The sequence below is a fragment of the Vulpes vulpes genome, chromosome 7 (genome assembly GCF_048418805.1).
Source record: "Vulpes vulpes isolate BD-2025 chromosome 7, VulVul3, whole genome shotgun sequence".
Taxonomy (NCBI): Eukaryota; Metazoa; Chordata; class Mammalia; order Carnivora; family Canidae; genus Vulpes; species Vulpes vulpes.
This window is the reverse complement of record NC_132786.1, coordinates 78478386-78490541: the sequence shown is the minus strand read 5'-3', so window position 1 is coordinate 78490541 and position 12156 is coordinate 78478386. Positions and strand designations below refer to the sequence as shown.

Here is a 12156-nt window from a genome sequence, read left to right as displayed (position 1 = left end):
TGGCTTGCCCATCATAGGAACAAAAAATAAAAAACAGGAGAGAATTGTGTTATTTGACTATTGAGTAGGATTTATTAGAGTAACAATTCTATTTCAGTGAATAAGATTGGGATATAAAAAATTTATTTATTAAGACTTATACTGGAAAATGATTTATCTCCAAATAAAAATAACAAGTAGTCTGTTTTTAGATATCTTTTAAACTGCCTATCAAAATGTCAGTCTAGGGCGGCCCCGGGTGGCTCAGTGGTTTAGCGCTGCCTTCAGCCCAGGGCCTGATCCTGGAGACCCGGGATGGAGTCCCAAGTCAGGCTCCCTGCATGGAGCCTGCTTCTCCCTCTGCTTGTGTCTCTGTCTCTCTCTCTCTCTCTCTCTCTCTCTCTCTCTCTCTGTGTGTGTCTTTCAGTAATAAATAAATAAAATCTTTGAAAAAAAAACCCCAAAACCAAAATGTCAGTCTATTGCTGATAGATATGGAAAGGGATATTATAATTTCCATTGTTTTAAGTTTTTGTTTCTCTGAAACTTCTTGGAAACAGGCCAGTTTTAATGTTTCTGGACAAAGTGCTTAATGCACTGGAGAAAGTGATATGGCCACTTATCTGAGGAATCTCCTTCTACTAAGGTTCACTGGATACGACAGATGTATATAAGCAAATGCAAGCTAAAGGTCTTGGCCTGAAATTGTTAGACTTAAAATCCAAACACAACAAAATACACTGTTTATCAAAGAAGCAATTCCTCCAAAAACAATTACCTGAAATATCAACCTAGTCTTTTAAAATACCTGTCCAATTTAAGAACATCTACAGTGTATTAAATATAACTGTATCAAATTAAATTCCAGAGCATAATACCTTTGTTATAATGACTGCATCTTAAATGAGTAGACCCAGTAAAAACATGGAATATATAATTTTTAATTTAATGAGATTGGGAATAACAGGATTAGGAAAGCAGAGCTTCTGTGGGCCATCTGTTCAGACTGGAAAACAATATTATTACATATAATCCTGTTTTAGAATTGTAGCCATTGCAGCAGTATTATACTGATACCAGCAAACCTAGCATAAGGAAGATATGTGGCTCCTATAGTCACAGTATCACTAATGTCTTTTTCTTTTGTTTATGTTTCTTACTAGAAATTTACATTTATGTTGAACTTTGGTCTGTTAGTTCAATCTGGTGTAGTAGGACATAAGGCTGTTAAAGCCATTCTTTGAAGGTGAAACTCCTTTCTCTATTTCCATTATAATTGGATAAGCTCTATTTTTGTTGAACAGGAGCCCATTTTCACATGACGCTGCAGTCTTTTCTTTCTTTTCCTTTGCCAAAGAGCCATCTGCTATGAAATCATTATTGAGAACACTCTTGATCTTGAGCCTGTAATAAATTTTCACAAGAATCTCCTCTGAGAAGGAACCCATGCTGCTTTACCATTGTAAACCAATTGCAGGAAAAATATATGATAGAACAATATCTCATACATAATGTTATAAATAACTATGTTATTTGAAAAGGTCACAGTAAATATAGTACTCTATAAGCAATCTGTCTCTTGCAATGGCTAAAACCAAAAATGAATCTGAAGCCTTTGCTTTTAGGCCTTTCCTACCTCTCTCTTCACTGCAACTACATTTTGAGAAAGTAATAGATTGGGTGAAGAATTTAAAAATTAGATTTCCCTAGGAGAGCTGGCTTATAACTGCTAGTAAGATGCAACAAATGACCAGGGTTTTCCTACCATTCCCATATTGACTTGGTAGTAGTATATAATATTATTAGATGTTTTATTTAAAAAAACACTAAATGGAAAGCAAAATGGTTGATTTCACTTCTTTTTATTGTTTTTTAAACAAATAAAAGGTAAAGCTCATTCCTAATGAAAAATTTAAAGACATAGATCATACACTATAGTTTTGCAAGGAATATGTCTGCCATGTCTTCAGTAACGAGACTTCAGAGAGCTCCTCAGGCTCTGATAGCCATTTTTTCTTCTTCTCTCTCAACAAATGACCTTTATAGGTCCTTTATAGTATGAACTTCCTCAATGGACTGATCCCACTTATATAGTCATCTGTGTTCATCTAACCTCCTTCTCTACAATCCTAGAGATATTGATTTTCTTATTGACAAGGCTAATCTCTTTTTTTGTGATTTTGGTTTGTCTCCCTGACAGGACTATGCTTATTTCTTCTTCTATGTTTTTAACCATTGTAGTCTGGTTTCTGCCTCCCAACATGCCACTGATTGATGATCATTAATGGCCTCCATGTTGTTAAATCCAGTGAATAATATTCTATTATCACTTAACTTAATTTTTCAGCAGCCTTTCCTCCTGAAATGATTACTTCTTCTTTCTTTGAATACTCTTTTTTTTCTTGATATTGAGATCCAATACTCTGTTGTTTTTCTTTTTTCTCAGGCATGAAGAACACCATTTTTTTTTTAATTGTATCAACACTAGATGCCTAATATTTTAGCCTAGCATGATGTAGGGAGGTTATGCTTGAAGCAATGACAATACTATTGGCCACAATAAATTCAGATTTCCTTAAGTGGCAAGAACAACAACAACAGAGAATTAGAAACTTATAGACACTCCTTATGCTTTAGGCATAAATCTGCTATGCATATATTTTTTTCTTCTTCTAGACAAGGTGTTTGTTTATTTGTTTAGGAAGGTTTAAGTTTTATATTTCATCTTTAATGGTTTTAGGCAGCATGCAATAGCTGGCAGTTTTAAATCACTCTGGAGTTCCTTCTATCTCTCTTAACACGTCTTGGCTGGCCTGGCTTTCAAGTTTTAGAGTTCTTTGTGATGAACTCCTGGGTCTACATCTCCTTCTCTTTCTATTCTTTCTTCCTAAGTGATTTCATCCACTCCAGGGGCTTCAATTGCTCTCTAAATACTGATGACTCCTACATTTGTAATTCTGACAATCTCCTATTCAAATGCCCTGTTGGATGTTGCACTTGGCTTAAATGTGGAAGATTGTATTTTTCAAAGACAACTATATCATTATTTCTCATCCAATGTGTTCTTCATGCAATACATCTTTGACCCTCCTCCCATTAAGAGAAGGGACTCCTTCCCCTGAAATGGCACAGCTTCTGTGGCTATTTTAACCAATAGTGCTATGTGCTAACCAATAGTGCTATGTGACTTCTGAGGATAGATCTTCAAAAGCCTATCAGCCATCATGTAAGCAGCTACCATATAAGCAGTCCAGCTGCCATACTGTGAGGAAACCCAAACTAGCCCATTCAGAAAAACCACATGAAGAGGCGCCATGTAAAAAGAGAAGTATGACTAGAGAGCCCCTTGCTGCTCCAAACTCCTCTTCAAATTAGGTATCTATTGTTGCATAACAAATTACCCAAAACATAGTGGCTTAAAACAGCAAGCTTTTATTACCTCTTCGTTTCTGTGGGTCAGGCATTCAGGAGTGGCTTAGCTGGAAATCAGTTCTCATGAGGTTGCTGTCAAGCAAGATGTCAGCTGGGGCTTCATTCATCTAGTCCCAAGATGGTTTATTCACATGGCTGGCAAGAGGCTTCATCCTTGGCTATTGGCTGGAGGCCTCAATTCCTACCATGTGAGCCTTTCCACGGGGCTGCTCAGTTGTCCTCAATCACATGGCAACTGGCCTCCCTGAGAGCAAGAGATCTAGTATAGCAAAGAGGAAGCTTCAATTCTTTTTATGACCTAGCTTCAGGAGTTACACATTGTCACTTCTATTTTATTCTATTCATTGGAAGTTAGTCACTAAATCCAGCCCACAATCAATAAGGTAGGATCACGCTCTACTTTTTGAAGGGATTTGCAGATACCTTCCACCCATTGTTGTAGCTCTAGCCATTATCTGACTGCAAAGGCATGAGAGATCTGCAAACTGGGATTATTTATCCTAGCCTTTCCCCAAATCCTCATTTGTAGAAACTATAAGCAATAATAAAATGATTATTGTTGTTTTAAGCCACTGTGTTTTGGAGTAATTCTCTTTTCAGTACTAGCTAACCAGAACATGGAGCCTTTTGGACTAAACCCTAGAATGCCAAAAGCTACTTTATTCTTTTCTGGGGTCCCCACAAATTTATCTGGGGTTTCTATTCCTTTCTCTCTCTCTGGCCTAGGATTTTGTCTCCAAGAAGGCAATAGTATATGGAGTCCCTTCTCACCTACTCCTGCTTGTTCTCTTGTCCACATTTTCATTTCTTTTGGCAAATACTTGTATCATCAGCACTCTTCCCATGTTCTGGTTCATGATATAAACTCTGATCTGGTAGTCTAGGCTCTTCTATTCATTTTTAAATGAAAGTTTTTAGAATCCCTCAATGTTTTGTTTTTGTTTTTGTTTTTTCCTCCATACCTCCCGGCTCTTAAAGATAAGACTCTGGGTTTCAATATTGTCTCATATAAATTTATAAAGGTCCATTCAGAAGTTTAACTTACTTCTTTAGTTCTAGTGTATATGTTTGTTCCTCCTCTGAGGCAGCATAGAGAAAACTATCAAAGTTGCCTTTATGAAGGATGACAGGTATGAGAAAGTTCAGGAAAGGCAGCAACCCATTAGTAGCTCAAAATCATTATTTTACTAAAAAATACTTGATATGTGGCATCTATGTTAAGTGCTACCTGATTTTAGATAATTAATAAAAGTTTGCACAAAGTATGTATTCCTGTTGTAATTCTCTATCTATGAATGATAGATTTTGGAATTTGAGAGCTATGGAATTCATACCCAGAACTGGAATTCTTTTTTTTTTTTTTTAAGATTTTTATTTATTTATTCATGAGAGATACAGAGAGAGAGGGGGGGAGAGACACAGACAGAAGGAGAAGCAGGCTCCATGCAAGGAGCCCTATGTGGGACTCAATCTCGGGTCTCCAGGATCACGCCCTGGGCCGAAGGCAGGCGCTAAACCGCTGAGCCACCCAGGGATCCCAGAACTGGAATCCTTAATTTACAACATTCTACCATAGAAAATGGAGATTAAAGGAAATATATACCTGAAAAATATCAGCATTTTTAAGAGAGAAGCAACTCAGCAGAGCACATTCCAAGGACTACAGAGATGCCTTTGGGTCTCAAAAGGTGGGAAGTGATGAATCCACCTGAGTCCTTTATAGCAATGGAGAGATAAGACAGTGCTAATAGGACATAGAAGTGGCAATAAGGCACAATGCAGAGTTGCTGAGCCCTCTTACACAAGATGAAGGTATTAAAAAGATTAGGATTTTTAAAATTTTATATATTAGAAGCTGAAAAAATTTGTTATATATTACTTTTAACATTTTTTTAATATAACTGACACAAACACTTGCAAGCCATGGTGTGTGCAGAAAAGGAATGGTGTCTGAGTGTGATAGATAGTCCCATATTTGTTGTATTACCAAATTATCTGAAATTCTGCTTGTCAGTAATCAGTAACATGGAGATAACCTGAATATCTGGGCAGAAAACTGAAATACTCACCACAAGCTCAAATAGGACAGTCATATTCTACATTTCCAGTTAATGAGACACTTTCAACTTCTGTTTTCATACAGTTTTATTGGTTTGAAGCTCTCTAAGGAGCTTCCCAGGTGTGATCTGAAACCTGCCCCTGCAGGAGGAGGAAAGGGAGCGATTAAAGAAATACGCAGACTACTCCAGGTTGGTAGGTGGCAGTTTTAGTGAACAAAGGGAATATACATATGAGGCTGTCTTGGGTGGCAGCAAGATGATTGGATCCCTGTACCCACCCTCCTCATCTTAAAAGTTTAGAAAGAGGGCCTAACCGGGCTCAAGTACATATGCTGTATAGGTGTTTTCAATACCACATCCATGCCTCAAGACTCTCTTCTTGGGGCAGCTTCTGGGAGCTGAAAGGCAAGCAGAACCCCACATCCTAAGGATGGGAACAGGGTTGAGAAGCCTCCAGGTGGGGTTGATTGGTGGTCATGTCTTTTCAATGACATTCCCCCAAAAGCTTACTTAGGAAAGACAGGACCATATTGTTCAACAAGGGATTTCTTTTAAGAAGGCCTTCTTGTAGTGTACCTGGTTAACATCTGAAAGATGACTTTCTGTGAAAAATGACACATAGGTGCTCACATAGGTCTTCTTGATGACTCTTGATTTGTATTTATTTGGTTCTAAATAAACTTTCTCCATGACAGCTTTGATGGTGATGAGGCCTCTTCAGCAGTGAATTATTTTGTAATCAGTCACATTGCAGTCTGTCAGAAATGCACAGTTTGTCCATCTGCTGGGCCATTTCCACTAATATTATGGAGTCCATTTAGAAAGACAGAAACTGGGGCACCTGGGTGGCTCAGTGGTTGAGCATCTGCCTTTGGCTCAGGTCATGATCCTGGGGTCCTGGGAGAGAGTTTCGCATCAGGCTCCCAGCAGGGAACTGGCCAGTTCATCCTGTTTTCTTTACTGATGTGTTAGTGTCAGTATACAAAATGTGGTTGAGAAAAAAATTAGGTGAAATTCTTAAGATCTGTGATGGTTATATTTAGTCTACTTTTCAGTTAAGAAAGTGATTCATACTTCTGATCTATTTCCAGTAGCTAAAACTCACTACTATGTTAAGCCTAACTAAAGCTCTCTCAAAGTGCTAATTTTATAGTTGCTATAAGTAAAACAATTAGGAATTCTACATTGATTTCTTTTTTACTGTGTTTTTTTTTCAACTATGCTTAATCTTGCTCTTAAAACCCCTGTTTATTTAAAAGTTGTGGAATTTAAAAGGAACTGTGGTTGTACTCACATGCTGGGGCATCCAATCTGCCATCTCATGAAATCAATGTAAGATTGCTTCATTTCCAAAGTCCACTTAGGTTCAGAGCTTTCCATATTCTTCTGTAGGTTCTCAGAGTTTTACTTGGCTCCCTCTTCTTCTAATTCTTGCATCCATGTGTACACTCTACGTTTACCTTGAAAAATTGAATCTATTTACCAGTTATCACAGAGTTTCTCATTCCAAGAATTTAGAGCTTTTGTTGTGGAGTTAAAGGTTTCTGGGAGAGAGCACCTTGGTGGCTTAGTGGTTGAGTATCTGCCTTTGGCTCAGGTCGTGATCCCAGGGTCCTGGGATGGAGTCCAGCATCGGGTTCCCTGCAGGGAGCCTACTTCTCCCTCTGCCTATTTCTTTGCCTCTCTCTGTGTCTCTCATGAATTAATAAATAAAATCTTAAAAAAAAAAAAAAAGGTTTCAGGGAGGAGTCATAGCATCTTCTTTCTCTCCCCTCTCCTATTCTCTCCTAACTTTCAGGAACAAAATCAACTTCTCTTCTTGCCTTATACATAGCATTTTATGGGGCTAATGCACATGATCTAACTTGTGGCAGAGGCTACTACAGATCCCCATATTTGTTTTTCCCTTTTTCCATAGTTTTAGTAGAATATTTGAGTGCCAAGGTAACAAAACATCTCTTAGCTTCCTGTGCAGCTAGGTGTAATTGTATGACTATCACTAGTTAATGTAATGTAAACGGGAACTGAAGTATACACTATCCGGGTTTTTCTCCGTAAAAGAATGAGCCTGCCTTCCTTTTCACTTTCCCCTCTTCCTTCTGGCTGGAATGTGGGTGTGGCAGTGTAATCTTGAACTATGCAGGTAAGAGCCACAGGAACAGTAGAGCAACAAGATGTACTGACAGGATGGAGTCCCTATCCCTGTCCTTGACTGACTACTATGCCCTGAAAGAGAGGTAAATTTTCTTTTTCTTTTCTTTTCTTTTCTTTTCTTTTCTTTTCTTTTCTTTTCTTTTCTTTTCTTTTCTTTCTTTTCTTTTCTTTCTTTTTTTTCTTTCTTTTCTTTTCCTTTCTTTCTTTTTTTCTTTTCTTTCCTTTCCTTTCTTTTCTTTTCTTTTTTTCTTTCTTTTCTTTCTTTCTGAGCTTGAACAGGAAGGACAGGAAGAGCAAGAGGGAGAAGCAGATTCCCTGCTGAGCATGATGCTGGATGCAGGGCTTCATCCCAAGACCACGAAATCATGACCTGAGCTGAAGGCAGATGCTTAACTGATTGAGCCACCCAGGTGCCCCTATCTTCTTTTTAATCCACTCATATTTTGAGTTTCTGTTTCTGCAGCTGAGTCTATATTCTAATCCATGCAATGCCCTTCAAGTTCCCTCTCATCTCACCAAGGTATTTCTTAAGAATACTGAGAGGAACTCCAGTGTACCAAATTTTCTCTCCCTCTATATTTTTATATATGAAACCTTCTGAACAAGGGGAATATGAATGATATTTCTTTAAGAGATATGAGAGTAAAGGGACTTCAGGTGGAAGAAAAATTCATGAAGAAATATTGAGGGAAGTGCAAAGAATTTCTAGGGAATAAAAACCACATGCAGTTTGGGTGGAGCATAGGGGAATTTTGGAAAACAAAGTTGGAAATGTGACTTGGCTGGAATAAGTTAATGGAGGCATCCATTAGTTCATCTTTGCTGTTTTGTCATGTAATAACACCCTCCCCTCCAAAATAAACAAGTTTTAGTGTATTAAAACAATTATTTACTCACTACTTAATGGGTTGGCAATTGGAGCTGGCAGCAGTTGGTTAGTTCTTCAGCTGTTTTCCTTAGCTTTACTCTTGCAGCTGAAATCAGCTGGAGGATCAACTGGGAATGGATGGCCTCATTCACACATCTAGCTGATAGGTTGATGGCTAGTGTGGCTCAGTTCTCCATGTTGTCAAATCAGGTGCCTGCCTTGGGCTTGTTCCTCTAGCAGCAGCAAAGAAGGGAAGACCCCACGCTCAAGCACTTTCTAAGCCTTCAATTGTTTCACATTAGTAAGTCACTGACTGAGCTCATATATGAGTTAAAAGAAAATACTTCACTTCTTGATAGGAAGAATTATAAATTATCAGGGGACAGTATTTTGCAATCTCCTAGGACCTTGGATACTAAGCCAAGAAATTAATTGGTAGACAGTGAGGAAGAAAGGGCACAGACTTAGAGATCAACACTGGATGTAGCCGAAAACTGTATTTTTGAAAATAGTCTTTATTTTTTAGAACAGTTTCAGATTTATAGAAAAATGAAGATGATACAGAGTACCCATATGGCCCATACCTAGTATCCCTTAATATCTTATATTAATATGGTATATTTGTTAGAATTAATGAATCAATATTGATACGTTTTTATTAGCTAATATATACTTTATGTAGATTTCTTTTTTATCATTTTATCTTATTTCTTTTTTTTAAAAAAGATTTTATTTATTTATTTATTTATTTGCCAGAAAGAAAGAGAGCACAAGTAGGGGGAGCAGGAGAAGAGAAGCAAGCTTCCTGCTGAGCAAGGAGCCTGATGCGGGGCTCAATCTCAGGACCCTGGGATCATGACCTGGATGCTCAGCCAACTGAGCCACCTAGGCGCCCTATCTTATTTTGTTTCATCATGGTAAGTGCATTCTTTAATACCCATCCCCTATTTCACCCATTCCCCACCTATCTCCCCTTTGCTTAAGGGGAAGTAGGTTTAGAGATGGTTATCCGTTCCCTATAGTTAAGAGTATGTTTTTTGGTTTATTGTAAATAATGCTGCAATAAACATCGGGGTTCATGTATCTCTTTGAATTAGTTTCTTTGTATTTGTTGGGTAAATACCCAATAGTGTGATTATTAGATCATAGGATACCTCTATTTTAAATTTTTTAAAGAAATTTCCTAATGTTTCCTACAGTGGCTTCACCAGTTTGCATTCCCACCAAGAGTGCACCATAGTTCCTTTTCCTCCCCCAACAATTGCTGTTTCTTGTGTTGTTGATTTTAGCCATTCTGACAGGTGTGAAGTGATATCTTCTTGTCATTTTGATTTACATTTCCCTGGTGGGAAGTGATAATATCTTTTTGTGGCCATCTGTGTGTCTTCTTTGGAAAAATGTCTGTTCATGTCTTCTGCCCATTTTTAATTAGATTATTTGTGTTTTGGATGTTGAGTTGTATCAGTTCTTTATATATTTTGGACACTAATCCTTTATTGAATATGTCATGTGCAAATATCTTCTCCCATTCAGTAAGTTTCCTTTTTAGTTTTGTTTATTGTTTCATTCACTGTGCAGAAATTTTTATTTTGATGTAATCCCAATAGTTTGTTTTTGCTTTTATTTCCCTTGCCTGAGGAATCATAACTAGCAACTAAAAATGTTGCTATGGCCGATGTCTGAGACATTACTCCTGTGCTCTCTTCTAGGATTTTTGTTGTTTTAGGTCTCACAGTTAAGTCATTCATCCCCTTTGAGTTTATTTTTGTGTATGGTGAAAGAAAGTGGCTCAGTTTCATTCTTTTGCATGTGGCTGTCCTGTTTTCCCAGTACCATTTGTTGAAGTAACTGTCTTTTTTCCAATGGATATTCATTCCTCCTTTGTTGATACTTGACCTATAATTGTGGGCTTATTTCTGGGTTTTCTATTGTTCTATTGATTTATGTGTCGTTTTTATGCCCATACCAAGCTGTTTTGGCTACTATAGTTTGTAATATAACTTGAAGACTGGGATTGTGATACTTCCAGTTTTGTTTTTCTTTTTCAAGACTGTTTTGGCTATTTGAGGTCTTTTGTGGTTCCATACAAATATTGGGATTGTTTATTCTAAATGTGTGAAACGTGCTATTGGTATTTTGATAGGGATTTTGGATAGTATAGACATTTTAATGATATTTATTCTTCCAACCCAAGAGCATGGAATATCTTTCCATTTCTTTGTGTCATCTTGAATTTCTTTCAGCAAAACTATTTTATAGTTTCCAGAGTCCAGATCTTTCACTTCCTTGGCTAAGTTTATTCCTAGATATTTTATTGTTTTTGATGTTACTGTAAATGGAATTGTTTTCTTAATTTCTCTTTCTGCTGATTCATTATTGGTGTATAGAAATGCAACAGATTTCTATACATTGATTTTGTATCTTGTGACTTTACTCAAGTTGTGTATCAGTTCTAGCAATTTTTTTGGTGAAGTCTTCCAAATTTTCTATATATAGTATCATGTCATCTGCATATACTGAAAGCTTTACTTTTTCCTTTTCAATTCATAATGCCTTTTATTTCTTTTGTTGCCTGATTGCTGTGCCTAGGAATCCTAGTCCTATGATGAATAAAAGTGGTGAGAGTGGACATCCTTGTCTTTTCCTGACCCTAAAGGAAAAACTCTCATTTTTCCCCCATTAAAGATGATTAGCTGGTTTTCATATATGGCTTTACTATGTTGAAGTATGTTCCCTCATACAACAATCTACTTTGTTGAGGGTTTTTATCAAGAATAGATGCTGTGCTTTGTCCAATGCTTATTCTGTGTCTATTGAAGTGATCGTATATTTCTTATCCTTTCTTTTACTGATGTGATATATCACATTAATTGATTTGTGAATATTGAACAATGCTTACAACCCAGGAATAGATCCCACTTGATCGTGGTGAATGACTTTTTTTTAAATGTATTGTTGGATTTGGTTTGCTAGTATTTTGTTGAAGATTTTTGCATTTCTGCTTATGGGAGATATCGGCCTGTAGTTTTCTTTTTTTGTGATGTCTTTATCTGGTTTTGGGATCAGAGTAATGCTGGTCTCATAGAATGAATTTGGAAGTTTTCCTTCCATTTCTGTTTTTTGTAATACTTTGAGGAGGAAGGTGTTAACTCTTCCTTAAATGTTTGGTTGAATTCACCTGGAAGCTGTCTGGTCCTGAATTTTTGTTTGTTGGAAGTTTTTTGATTACTAATTCAGTTTCATTGCTGGTAAATGATCTGTTCAAAATTTCTATTTTTCTCACTTTACATTTGGTAGATTATGTTTCTTGGACTTTATCCATTTCTTTGAAGTTGTCCAGTTTGTTGGACAAACCTTATAAAGGTTTTTATAATATTCTATAGTATTGATTGTTATTTCTCTCTTCCATAAGTGATTTTATTTATTTGGGTCCTATCTCTTTTTGTTTTTGAAGAGTCTTGCTAGAGGTTTGTTGATTTTGTTGATCTTTTCAAAAGACCAGCTCCTGATTTCATTAATCTGTTCTATTGTTTTTTTAGTTTCTTGATTATTTATTTCTGCTCTAATCTTTATTATTTCTTTCCTTTTGCTGGGGTTTGTTGTTTGGTTTTACTTAGGTTGTTAGGTTGTTGATTTGAGATTTTTCTTGCTTCTTGAGGTAGG

General features: G+C 36.8%; 1 long non-coding RNA gene across 1 annotated transcript in view; it reads left to right on the top strand.

Annotated features, from left to right (window-relative positions):
• LOC140599698 (uncharacterized) overlaps positions 1–12156 on the top strand; it is a 58512-nt gene that overhangs the window by 11073 nt on the left and 35283 nt on the right. Inside the window, exon 2 of the long non-coding RNA XR_012002651.1 lies at positions 9250–9410. This is a non-coding gene — a long non-coding RNA (uncharacterized lncRNA). The remainder of the gene's footprint in view (positions 1–9249; positions 9411–12156) is intronic.